Source organism: Pseudopipra pipra, chromosome 1 (genome assembly GCF_036250125.1).
Source record: "Pseudopipra pipra isolate bDixPip1 chromosome 1, bDixPip1.hap1, whole genome shotgun sequence".
In the NCBI taxonomy this organism is placed as follows: Eukaryota; Metazoa; Chordata; class Aves; order Passeriformes; family Pipridae; genus Pseudopipra; species Pseudopipra pipra.
The window spans coordinates 407,733-421,584 of NC_087549.1; the positions used below are offsets into that span (position 1 = coordinate 407,733).

The 13,852-nt window shown below is 53.3% G+C and overlaps 1 protein-coding gene across 4 annotated transcripts in view; it reads left to right on the plus strand.

Moving 5' to 3' along the window:
- Positions 1-13,852, plus strand: part of FAM83H (family with sequence similarity 83 member H) — a 25,073-nt gene continuing 11,221 nt past the window's right edge. Inside the window, exons 1-3 of one of the 4 annotated variants that reach the window (XM_064677921.1) lie at positions 1-177; positions 1,153-1,528; positions 2,052-2,239. The gene's annotated coding sequence lies outside the window, so the exon portion shown is untranslated. Of the gene's footprint in view, positions 178-864; positions 1,529-2,051; positions 2,240-5,942; positions 6,328-13,852 lie in introns of those variants that run through there. The other 3 variants (XM_064678078.1, XM_064678163.1, XM_064678002.1) reach the window with 3 other exon arrangements.

Consider the following 13,852-nt stretch of genomic DNA (forward strand, 5'->3'; position numbering starts at 1 on the left):
GTCCAGCCAGCTGAAAAGCAGCTGCATTCCCTCATGTGATGAGCTCTCCCAGCGAGGGGGACTGAGTGAGCCAGCAGACGATTTTTTTAATTTTAGCAAAGCTTTGGACCCTGTCTCTCCCTGGATCCTTCTGGACAAGGTGCCCAGGGCAGAGCTGGACCATCCATCCTACATGGAGTGAGCAGCTGCTCCACGGGCCGGGCTCGGGGTCACAGTGCATGGGGTGACTTCGGGCTGGTGGGGCCGGGGTCCATGTCAGGCTCAGCTCGTAAATGTCTTCATGGTCTGGATGCAGAAATCGACGTTCATTAACTGAGTCGGCCGACGATCCTGAATTAGGAGCTGGGGCTCCCTGGAGGGGGGACCGGAGGGCTGGGCGGGCACCGGCAGCGTGTGACTGAACAACGGCGAGGGGCAGGGCGGCCCTGGCTGTGCGGGCCGGGCGGGGACGGGGGGACAGGCGGGACCGGCCGAGGCCGCGCCGGGGCGGGAAGCGGGGCGGGCGGGGGGCGGCGGGGCCGGGCCGGGCCCGAGCGGGACCCGGAGCGGGAAGCGGGGCGGGCGGGGGGCGGCGGGGCCGGGCCCGAGCGGGGCGGGCGGGGGCGGCGGGAGCAGCTGGGGCGCGACGTTGGCAGGTGAGGCCGCGGGTGACGCGGCGGAGCGGGGCAGGCCCGGCCCGGGGCGGATCTCGGGGCGGATCTAGGGGCGGATCTTGGGGCGGATCTTGGGGCGGGTCCTCGGGCGGATCCCGGGCCGGATCGCGGGCGGGTCCTCGGGCGGATCCCGGGGCGGATCTCGGGGCCGGTCCTCGGGCGGATCCCGGACGGATCGCGGACGGATCGCGGGCCGGTGCCTGGCCGGGCGGGTGCCTGGCCGGGCGGTCCGGCAGCGCTGAGCTCTCGCTGCGGGGCCGCAGTCCCGGCGCGGGGACGGCGTTTGCTGCCCGCCGACTTACACGGGTCCCGGGAGCTCCGGGCGGTGCAAGTGGAGGGCCCGGGGCCCGAGCTGTGCTCCCGACAGTAAAAAGGTGCAGTTTCTTCGGCTGCAGAAGCCATGTACCTGCGGTTCTGCCGAATTCTCAACTGTTTGATTCCCTTAAACCAGCGTTCTAAACCAGGACTTGCTGCGCAGCGAGGCTGTTTCTCGTTTCAGGGAGGACAGAGGAGACGCGGCGCATCTGCCTGCAAAATCTGTTTGTCTTCTCTACAGTATTGGTTTGTATAAGTAATGTCTGGATTAGAAATTAAAATGTGACTCCTGTGACTGAAGATAGAGACTGGCGGTGGAGGAATGAACCTGGCCCCGGCGATCCTTGTTCCTGTGGGGAGGCATTAACTGGCCCAGCCCAGCAGATACGAGTTTTCTCTTAATCAGTTCTTACGGGATGATCTGAATCCCCCGTCTACACTGGGCACTCTCCAGTTTGATCACAGTTTAAGGCCAGGTGACCTGATCCCAGGGACCTTTCTTGGGTCACTCCTGTGTTTTTCCCCAGAAGGGAAAGGATGGCCGTCAGAGCTGAACACTGGTAAGAAAAAAAAAAACAAACAAAACCCAAAACCACCACTTCCCTGCCGCCCCCACGGTACCCAAACAGTGCTGCTGTACGAATACAACATTTTCCCCAGGTTATTCCTCATCGAGCCCATTAATTTAAGACAGTTTTCATTTAAAAAAGTGAACAATTTCTAATAAACTGTGTAAGACCCCGTTCCATTCAGATGTAGCTCCTGCTTGTTAGAATAATGTGGGATTTCTCCACAGTACTTTACAATAAAAAGTCACTGTGAAGAACTAGAGGGGGGTGACTCGCGTCACCACTGAAGAGACTTCACTGCTGTCAGCAGAGCAGGGGGTGGGAATCAGGACTCTGTGAGTTCAGGGACACACCGAGCATGTGGTCAGTGCTTGGTATCAGTCAGTACCTGGGAGTTCTTGATACTGACTTGCATAAAAACAGGCAGATCATGTTAAACAGCTTCAGAGCAGATAGATAAAGGGAGAAAGCGAAGCTGCACTTAACCCAGATAATCTGATATCTACAAATGCAGAGCCTGAACAGATCAAACCTAGAGTGGCAGCCGGGGTGAGTCACCGGTGTGGAGTCAAGGGGAGGATTCACTGCCTTCTCCTCCACTGTCCAAGAGCCCAGGGATCTGCACTGCTAAAGAAGGGATTTGAAGAACGAGTTCCTGTTCTCCAGGTCACCTTGTCTCTGTTCATGGCACTGTGGGGGCAGGTAATGTATCTGTTCCTTGTACTCTGTCAGTGGTCATAGAGGGCTGACGGCTCCTGGATGGAGCCAGGGTGAACTGTGATAATCACAGAGTCATGGAATGGCTTGGGTGGGAAGGGACCTCAAAGCTCATTCAGTCCCACCCCTGCCATGTGCAGGCACACCTTCCAGGAGACCACGTTGCTCCAAGCCCTGTCCAGCCTGGCCTGGAACACTTCCAGGGATGGGGCAGCCACAGCTTCTCTGGGAAACCTGCCTTCTCTGTGCCAGGGCTTCGCCACCCTCACGGGGGGGAATTCCCTCCCAATGTCCAGTCTAAACCTACTGTCTTTAAGTTGAAAGCTGAAAGGCAAGCTCCCATCAGGTCAGATTTCCATGTATCAGTTTTAGAATCATGGAATCACAGAATCATTAAGGTTGGAAAAGACATTTAAGATCAGGAAGTCCAACCACCAACCCAGCCCCGCCACCACGTTCACCATTAAACCATGTCCTCAAGTGCTATATCCACGTGTTTGTTGGATTCTGTGGCACTTGAGGACACAAATTTGTGCAATCCCCTCCTGATTGCTGCTGGGACCCCTCACAGCTCCTGTTCAGGCTGCTGCCAAAAGTGGGGGCCACAGCAGTCCCCCAGCATGCCCTGACTGCCTCCTGAGGGCTGCCCTGGTTCCTGAGGAGAGCAGTGCAGCCCCTGCCCACCCGCTCAAGGTACTCACTGCCATGCTCTGCTGGCTCTGTCACAGCTGGAGCAGCTGCCACACTCTGAAATGAGGTCTCACACTCATTCCACACTCTTGGTTTTATCCCATAACCCAGAGATCAGCAATCTGGGGCACAAGTGTCCCTTGTTTGCAGGCCATGGCAGAAGGAGCCTGCTAAGACACTGAGGACAAACAGTAATTACCCAGATTACTGCCCTAATCCAGTGTAACAATGCAGACACACACTGTAATTAGTGAAAACCAAACAAACACCATTTACACGTGTACACTGCATTTATGAGTGAAGATTCTCTAAAATAACCAATATTATTTTGGAAACCGAACAGGAAAATAAATGCAACCAACCTTCAGAACGGAAAAGCAGCAAAACTTTATTACTAATTCCCAAATGGAAAGATGCAGGTGACCCCATTTCATTATAGTGTGATGATTAAGGCCCTTTTATTCCATTGGGATTAGCTTTGAAATCAGCCATTCCAGGTAATTTTCACTCAGGAGAAGTCAAACCTACTCTATTAAAATGTTGGTCAGTTGTGTATACAGCAATATGAAACTAAAAGTGTCCAGTTTCATAATCAGATTTGAATGTAAGTTTTGAAAAGCTGGAACGAAAAAGGTCCACAGTTTAAATGATGGGCAAAAGAGAAAATAAGAGAGTTTTTAAATGTTCTCTTTATTTAATAAAGAGAAGTCTGAAAGGTGATAATTGTAGTGACATTACTGAGAAATACTTTAGTCAAATGCAAGTTATGACACTTAATGAGGTAGATTAAATTCTATGTATGGTGTGACATAAAGGCTGAAACATGAGTGTAGGGAGTTGCTCTGACCACAAACTGTGAAGGCCAATGCATTTTCACTGGGATTTCTCTCAAATAACAACATCCCAAAATAACACAGGCTCTTGCTGGCTGATAGAATCTAGATCCAAAGTTCACATGGATTTTAAGTTCTTTTACAGGTTATTTTAGACTATTACAAATCATCATTATTTAAGGAATAAAAGGTCTGTAAAACCACACACTGAAACCTTGTAGAAAAATTAGTGAAACAGTTTAGGCTTGACTTTCTGAGAAATTTCACCAATTCATGTGTCAATATTGTACAAAGAAAAGCCCCAAACTCATACTGAAACTGACTTTCCTTACAGGCAGGGTTGGTTCAGCTCAGCTGGTCTTGAATTGCAGCTTCAGACCAGGAATGCTGCTTATCCAACCTAAATTATATCTGAGATATTAGATAGATGGTTTGGCTCCCTTGTACCCAGTGAGGTTCATCTTTTGGTCTGGAAGGTCTGAACTGCACCCATGGACAGAGTGACACCATTCCAAAATTATGGGATGGCTGGCCATGATGCAGCCACCTCCGTAGTAGTCACCAATGTTCAGTTTGATAAATCCTGCCTTAAATATCTGTATCATAACCATGGCACCACCAGGAATGTCATCACTTTTGGGGCCTCAAAACAGAGCCTTTGCAGTTTCCTGATGACAGACAAGGTATTATGTCAAAGATGTACATAATCAAAGACACTACAGTCCATTAGAGAGCAGAAGTGCTGTGTCCACAAGAAGCCAAGGAGCTGATGAACTGTTACCACAATTCCAGTGCCTGAAGGGGCTCCAAGAGAGCTGGAGAGGGACTTCAGACAAGGGCATGGACGGCGAAGACAAGGGGCAATAGCTTCCCACTGCCAGAGGGTAGGGTTAGATGGGATATTGGGAGGAAACTCTCCCTGTGACAGTGGTGAATTCCTGGCACAGGATGCCCAAAGAAGCTGTGGCTGCCCCATCCCTGGAAGTGTTCCAGGCCAGGCTGGACAGGGCTTGGACCAACCTGGTCTGATGGAAGGCATCCCTGCTCAGGGCAGGCAGTGGAACTAGATGGGTTTAAAGGTTCTTTCCAACCCAAACTATTCCATGATTCGATGACTTGATAATGGCAGAGTCCAGCTGCTCCCCCAGCTCTGCCAAGGCCACAACTAACCCCTGTCCCCAGGTGCCATGTCCACAGGGCTGTTAAATCCCCCCAGAGACAGGGACTCCACCCTAGGCAGACTGTTCCAGGGCTGGGCAGCCCTTTCTGGGAAGGAACTTTCTCAATATCCAACCTGACCCTCCCCTGGCACAACTTGAGGCTGTTTCCCCTTGTCCTGTCCCTTGTTCCCTGGGAGCAGAGCCTGCCCCCGGCTCCCCGCTCCTGTCAGGGGGTTGCAGAGACAGAAGGTCCCCCCGAGCCTCCTTTTCTCCAGGCTGAGCCCCCCAAGCTCCCTCGGCCGCTCCTGGTGCTCCAGCCCCTCAGTGTCCTCCTTTTCATGAGGGGCCAACCCTGACCCCAGGGTTCGAGGTGCCTCAGCAGCGCCAGCACAGGGGGCTCGTCCCTCCCTCCCTCACGCCGGGACCCCTCGGCCCCGGCCCCGCTCCCTCCCGCCTCCCCGACATGGCGCCTCCCCCGCCCCCGCCTGAGTCACCGCCGGCCCGGCCCTCACAGCGGCGGCGGCTGCCGGGCGGGACGAGCTGGGACATGAAAGGTGGAACAGGCGCTGCCACGCCCGGGGCTGCGGGGAATCTCGCTTAACCCTTCCCCGCCCGCGGGGCCTCGGCTCCGGGAGCAGGGCAGCGATGGGGGGAGGCAGGATGCCACGGGTACGGCCTCACACCCCCTTTCCCGGCACCCCGGGGACACCGGGGATACAGTTCCGCCCCAGGGTCCCTGTCCCGCCGCTGTGGAGATGCGGCCACAGGGCGCTGTCCCCGACCCCTCCTGCTGCCACGGTGTCATTGCCCAGGAGCCGCTGCTCGACTGCCCCGAACAGACCCCAGAGCAGAGAATTGCCCGAGAGCCCAAATCCCCCGTCCCCGGGAGCCGCAGGGCCCAGCCCTGCCCGGGGCTGGGGGCCAAGGTCCGTGCCCGGGGCTGTGGTGCGGGTCCGTGTCAGGGGACGGGGGTCCGTGCCAGGGGACGGGGGTCCGTGTCAGGGGACGGGGGTCCGTGTCTGGGGCGCTGCTCGGCCCCGCTCCCAGCCCCGAGCTGGTCTGACAGGCTCGGGGCAGACGGGAAGGGAGAGGCCTCCGGCGGCTCAGGAATGCACAGCCCTTATCTCTGGCTCCCTGCGCCTGGGGAGGGAACAGCTCTCCGGAGTTTGCCTTTCTCTCGCTCTTACTCACCCCCGCTCTGCCCTGGGTGGAGCCTCACTCTCCAGGCTCCCAGGTGAATCAGGTTGCAGGCACGTCCAGGTGAGCAGAGAGTGACCCACCACCTGCCCCGGCTCACCTGGGAAGGCAGGAGAAGGGCAGGGACCTCGTGGGTACCTGCATGGCCACCTGAGTCAGAGTGACCCACCACCAGCCCGGCTCCCCTGGGAAGGTAGGAGAAGGGCAGATACAGCCGGGGTACCTACATGGCTGCGTGAGGTGGAGGGCAAGGGCTGGGGAGGGCCTGCCTTGCTCCTCTGCGCAGGGCCGGGTGTCTGGGATCTGGGACAGGGAATTCTGCAGGCATTCCACGGGCAGGAGATGGCTGCTTCTACGCAGGAAGGCTCCAGTGGCAGGAGCTCCCTACCACGCCATGATGGGGAGAAGGGAGAGACACGGGAGGAGAAGGGAGAGGCAAGTGGGGAGGGAAAATGTCCCAGCACTGGCAGCAGGGAGTGGAGATCACAAGGGAAGGGATCCAGAATGTCCCAGTGATGGCAGCAGGGAGTGGGGATGGGAAGGGATCCAGAATGTCCCAGTGGTGGCAGTAGGGACTGGGGATGGGAAGGGAAGAGACCCGTCTGTCCTCAGATCAAAACTGCTCAGTGAACACTTCACACAACTGTGTCCCGTCCCTTTGAGAAATCCCCAAGGAGCAGGTATTCCCAAACTCAGCCTCGGTCTTTGGGAAGAGTCTTACAGCCTGACTCAGCTCCCCATGACAGAGCCCGAGCTGGCCTCCTTCTTGGATCAGGAATGCAGGAGGGATGTGTGGTCAGGAGGTCGGGACAGAGGGGATGTCACCAGTGGTCGTGCTGGGAGGGCTGAGGTCTGCCGTGTGCAAGGAGCTGGGAAGCAGTTCGGAGGCTCCCACTCTCCACTCTGGGTGTGCAGCCGAGCCCCGACCCAGCCCGCGAGCCCCGACACAGTCGTGCACGTCCAGGCAGGAGCACGGACGGATGCGCGTGGACACGCGTGCACAGGCACACGTGCTGACACTCACGGAGTTCTCCACAGACGTGAGGCTGACAGACCTCAGGATTTGTGTGTGAGCAGAGGAAGGGGACGGTCCCATGTTCCTCACTCTAAATTGGCGGAGGTCAATAAGGGTCAATTATGGCTCTTGCCTGGCCTGAGGACCAGGTTCTCCATCTTCTAGAACAGTTAGAGAGGGAAGAGGCACCTGCGAAGCGACAGAAGTGCTAATCAAATCCTTCTGCTGCTGAAAACATCTAATTTTTGGAAGCTGCAATAAGCTCAGCTGTGAGAGGCCAAAAATATGGCAGCAACAGCACACTGCCCCAAAGCAGAGCAGTGACAGTGACAGCAGTGCTGAACACGGCTTCCCAGTTCCTTGTGCACATGTTTTCCCTGGATCAGGAGGCAGGAGAGCACAGCATGCCCCAACTCCATTAGGGGGACACAGGGGGACTGTATTTTAGGGAGAGAAGGTTGTTTGGATTTTGTTCTCGCTCTTATTTACCTGAGGGGCTTTAGAGTTGTACTCGAGGGATGAAGAGAGAGCTGGATTTGCTGTCACCTGGCAGTGGGAATAGGAGTATTCAGAGGGGGGAAAAAAGTTATGCTCTTTGTGTGGCTTAGGGGAAATTACATGTCAAAGGAAAAATTTGTGGCTGCCCCATCCCTGGAAATGTTCAAGGCTAGGCTGGGGCTGGGAGCAGCCTGATCTAGTGGAAGGTGTCCACTAGAGTGGATGGAATGAGATGGGCTTGAAGATTCCTTCCCACCTCAACCAGTCTCTGATTCTGAGATTCTATAAATGTGGAAATGTCTCATGCCACAGTCTATGTTTGTGGCAGAGCAGGGTTCTGGATCAGGACAGATTCACCCATGTTCTAGACATAATTTTTCTGGCAATCACAACTTTCCATGCACTGAAATTCACCTCCAAACCTTGCAGGATTGGACTTCTTTGCATTTTATGGTTACATGAACACTTCTGGACTGCTTATCAGGCCCAATATACTGGATTTTTGTAGCCCTAATGAGGAAGAGTTTGATGAGTGCATTTCTACAATCAGGATATGGGGGAAATAAAAGCCAAAGGCAGAACGTTGTTGACCTTCTCCATATTAGACCTTACACTGTTGGTCCTTTTCTTAAAGTTTTGTGGTCTAGACTTTGTTATATCTTCTACCTTGTGAATAAAATCCAGGGAAAAGCATTGGCTGAAGGAGAGAGCATGGCACGAGCATTGCTGTCACAGATGTGGTGCCTGGGGACATGAGTTAGTGGTGCCCTTGGCAGTGCTGGGGGACTGGTTGGACTCAATATCAGAGGGCTTTTCCAACCCAGAGAATTCCATGATTCCATGATTATCCAAGTAATCTGCTCTCTAAGAGACCCCTTTTGCATGCAGGATGGCATTTCGTTTCCATCAGCTGTAAACATCACGTTGTGTCCTGGTGGCTCCCCACAGCTCGGATTTCCCCATCCAGCCCGTACCCGTGTTGCACAGGACAGTGAAGGCTGACATGTTGACATGTGTGACAGGCTGCCATGCTGTCACATGTTGACATGTTGACATGTGTGACAGGCTGCCATGCTGTCACATGTTGACATGCTGACATGTGTGACAGGCTGCCATGCTGTCACATGTTGACATGCTGACATGTGTGACAGGCTGCCATGCTGTGACATGTTGACATGCTGACATGTTGACATGCTGACATGTCACATGCTGACATGCGTGACAGGCTGCCATGCTGTCACATGTGTGACAGGCTGCCATGCTGTGACATGTTGACATGCTGACATGTGTGACAGGCTGCCATGCTGTGACATGTTGACATGCTGACATGTGTGACAGGTTGCCATGCTGTCACATGTTGACATGCTGACATGTGTGACAGGCTGCCATGCTGTGACATGTTGACATGCTGACATGTGTGACAGGCTGCCATGCTGTCACATGTTGACATGCTGACATGCGTGACAGGCTGCCATGCTGTCACATGTGTGACAGGCTGCCATGCTGTCACATGTTGACATGCTGACATGTGTGACAGGCTGCCATGCTGTCACATGTTGACATGCTGACATGTGTGACAGGCTGCCATGCTGTGACATGTTGACATGCTGACATGTGTGACAGGCTGCCATGCTGTCACATGTTGACATGCTGACGTGTGACAGGCTGCCATGCTGTCACATGTTGACATGCTGACATGTGTGACAGGCTGCCATGCTGTCACATGTTGACATGCTGACGTGTGACAGGCTGCCATGCTGTGACATGTTGACATGCTGACATGTGTGACAGGCTGCCATGCTGTCACATGTTGACATGCTGACATGTGTGACAGGCTGCCATGCTGTGACATGTTGACATGCTGACATGTGTGACAGGCTGCCATGCTGTGACATGTTGACATGCTGACATGTGTGACAGGCTGCCATGCTGTGACATGTGTGACAGGCTGCCATGCTGTGACATGTTGACATGCTGACATGTGTGACAGGCTGCCATGCTGTGACATGTTGACATGCTGACGTGTGACAGGCTGCCATGCTGTCACATGTTGACATGCTGACATGTGTGACAGGCTGCCATGCTGTCACATGTTGACATGCTGACATGTTGACATGCTGACATGTCACATGCTGACATGTGTGACAGGCTGCCGTGCTGTCACATGTGTGACAGGCTGCCATGCTGGGACATGTTGACATGCTGACATGCGTGACAGGCTGCCATGCTGGGACATGTTGACATGCTGACATGTGTGACAGGCTGCCATGCTGTGACATGTTGACATGCTGACGTGTGACAGGCTGCCATGCTGTCACATGTTGACAGGTGTCTCAATAACCACTTCACAAGGAAAATTACGACGTAATTTTTGTGCCACTTTCCCCTTCCTCTGGCCTGCAGGAAGATTCTCTGGACATTCCCAATGTCTGGCCAATTTACCGATTCTCCAGCAAGGGATGTTCTGTGGGATCCCTTGCACTGCTAAGCAGAGGTGAAGGAGAGTCCAGTGGGTGTTTGAGGTGCAGACCGGGCTCCCAGTTCCACTCTACCATGTGTCTGTAGCATTCAGGGCATTCCCTTCTCACCTGAGACACAGAAAGAGTTTATGGAGCCATGTCGGGTTCAGCTGCTACAGGTGTGAACATGGAAGATGCAGCTGTGATCTCTGGAAGCTCAGTGAATAATTGATTAATTATTCTGATAATTAATTATAACTGATGGCCGTGACTTCTGATGACTTCTGTCTTTTTTGTAATGATGACTGAGATCCATATAAAACCATCCAGAGCAGAAAAATGGGGTGACATTCACTCAGTTTATTAACATGGAGTGATCAACTCATCAGATGACCAAGGCCTGTGGGGTATTTTAACAGGAGTAACAAATTCCAACCAGAAATTTTAACAGTAACCCAGGCTTTGAGCCTACTGAGAGGACACTGAGGATGAGAACATGGCAGAACTCAGCAGAAAATGCAGAGAGGAGAATGGAAAGAGGAAAAATAAGTATTAGGACTTGGCAGAGGCAGTTGTGCCTAAAAAAGGATCTAATCCAGTTTATTGCCCACATTTCACCGTACTGTCTGGGGGATGTGCCTGAGCCCTGCTTAGTGAGAAGAACAGTTCATGGGAAGGCATCCAGCATCCGTTTTCATGGAATTACAGAATGGTTTGGATTGGAAGGGACCTTCAGACCATCTTGTTCCAACTCCCCTGCCATGGGCAGGGACACCTTCTGCTATCCCAGGTTGCTCCAAGCCCCATCCAACCTGGCCTCGGACACTTGCAGGGATGGGGCAGCCACAGCTTCTGTGGGCAGTTTTCTCTTGGCCTCAGCTCTTGTACAATTCCATGGCCATGTGCTTTGGCTAAAGCAGGAAATTCTGGGGCACACTTCAAGACTACAAGTGCTGCATCACTGTGAGGCTGACAAGTGAAAGGCCTTAACCTGAGAGATCCTAACTAGGATCCCAACTAGGAGAAGTCTAACCCTTAGTATGGAAAGTGAGCACATGCAGGAGCAGCTTCTGGAGAGGACAAGCCCGTCTCGCTGTTCATACAGGTCCTGCCTCTGCTGCAGCAAGATCAGAAGGCGCTGGCTGTCCTTCCATCACAGTGCAGAATTAAAAACCCCACACCTTAAACCATATTCCAGGAGACAGGTCCCTCCCCAGATCATTTGACAAGTACAACATTTTCTTGAGAGCAAACCAACACTTTCCATGTCTCATTGTCACTACGTCTGCTCCAGTCGTTTTCCCTCAGGGGTTGCTGTCCTCTCCTAAACCCGACCCTCCCAGAACGACAGCAGCCTATTTTCACAGGATCTTTTCTATTTCTTCAGACCAAATAATTTTTTTTTAAACTTCAGGTGTTGAGACATTTGGAAACCTGAATTTTTTTTCACAGCTTACCCTAAGAGACATCGGTGATGCCCATGAACATGGTATATGGGCCAGCTGAAGCCCATCAAAGGGATCAAAATCTCCTCGACTAACTTCTTGCCCAGGGTGTGGAAGTCTTCAAGTGTTGATAGCATGGAGGGGTTTGTGGCTGGCTGTGCAGAGTGTGGGCTAAAGAACAGTCTGTTTGTGCTGCCTTTTTCTTCTTGGTGGTACTCGGAGCAGTGAAAAGATGAGGTGTTTAAGCCCAGGAAATTGTGCCTGTACTTGCACAGAAGCAAAGGGCAGGGATCAGGTCTTTCCAGCCTTTTCCAGACGAAGGGATCCAGCCCTGCTTCCTCCCAGGCAGTTCCTTCCTGGGTGCCTGCAGACCTTGGGCAGGCTCAGCTGCTGGGAGTGTCCCGAAGCAGCGGAGCAGGTCCAGCCAGGGAAAGGATCACCTGAGCGAGGCAGCCTGGGAACTGGCTGTGCAGGCAGAACACGCAACAACAAGCACTGCAGTCAGCACTGGGGAGGCAGCCCCAGGTGCTGAGGCATCAGCAGGGCTGGCACCAGGCATAGCAGATGAGAGAGAAAGGGAACACTGAGCCGGTTCCCTTTTGCTTAGACTGGGCAAACACAGCCCAGCACCCTTGATTCACACCTGGCACAAAGGCTCAGGAGAAAGGCAGGTCCTGTTATTTATTTATTTTAATCTGTAGGGCTTTGTGGTGAGCACAGCAGGGCTGAAACTGGGATTTCCTGCTGCCGTGTTAGGAAAAAACCAGTAAAATGGAACATCATATGAACGGGGAGCAAATGCAGCCCAAGTCAACAGGTCTGTACTTTTCCCAGTTTCTGCTCTTAGTGTGAATCCAGAGGTAAAGGGAGAGTTTCTGTATCCAGCTTCATCTGTCAGCCACTTTTCCTTACATTAAATATTCCATATGGTTGAGTATTTTTCTGTGCAGAGGCAGCTGCAGGCTGTGATCACATCACTGCTGACTCTTCCCAGTATTAAGGGGGTCTGACAGCTTTTGGGGGTCACAAAACCGAATGTGTGTGACAGGTCTCATAGCCAGTCAGGTCACTCCCAGTTACACTGATGGGAACAGAGGCCAACAACAGACTGCAGGCCAAGCCAAAGGGATATTTCCTTTGGAGATTCCCTCCTCAAAACCCCCTTGATAATAGCACAGGGATGGCTGAGGGCTGCATGTTCATTCCTCTCCGCCTGTTCCTCACCTGCTGGGGGTTTTTTGACCGAGGAGCGGAGTGACTTCGTTAGGACTCTCCATGCACTGGCACAGCAGCAGCCAACCAGTGTCTTTGGGACAGCCCAGGCAGACGGGTGGAGGAGACCTGAATCCTGCCTCTCATCAGCCCATTCTATCAGCCTTCATCTCCCACTTGTTAAGTTTCCAACAAGCTGCTTCCTGCTCTCCTTTATCCACTGCCCCCGAGCATGGGAGGAGTTACTGCAAACAGCCACAGAGCTGCCTTCTGTTCTCCTGCAGCTTCCTCCTGTAAACCCCAACCACCAGCCCAGAGGAGTGTGTGAGAGAGAGTGCCAAAGAGCCAGGGGACCCATACCTCCTTCTTTCTGTGGGGTTCTTGGGGCTGTCCTGTGCAGGGCCAGGAGCTGGACTTGATGGTCCTTGTGGGTCCCTTCCAACTCAGGAGATTCTGTGATTTTGTCCATACCCTTCTGTGTACATGTCAGTGCTCATCCTGTATTAAGAGAAGGATTTCCTGGGGAGGAACTAAAGTTTGCAGGTTTGGTTCAAAAGGTTCTGATCATGAGTGGTGTTCTTGATATTCTATATTTATGGATGTGATTCATGGAATGATCGCTTAGGATAGCAGAGAACTTCATGAAATGCCAAATAATGATAACAGACTTCTAGAATGTGTGAAGAGGTGACACTGTGACACACAGGAGGGGGCTGGAGCCCCTCTGCTCTGGAGACAGGATGGGAATGCTGGGAGTGTTCAGCCTGGAGAAGGGAAGGCTCTGGGGAGACCTTAGAGCCCCCTCCAGTGCCTAAAGGGCAAAGAGCTGGAGAGAGACTTTGGACAAGGGCCTGGAGTGCCAGGACAAGGGACAGTGGCTTCCCACTGCCAGAGGGCAGGCTGAGCTGGGATGTTGGGAAGATATGCCTCCCTGTCAGGGTAGTGAGGTGCTGGTACAGGTTGCCCAGAGAAGCTGTGGCTGCCCCAGCCCTGGAAATGTTCTAGGCCAGGTTGGATGGGGCTTGGAGCAACATGGTCTAGTGCACCCCTTGGCAGGGGATGGGACTGGATGATCTTTAAAATCCCTTC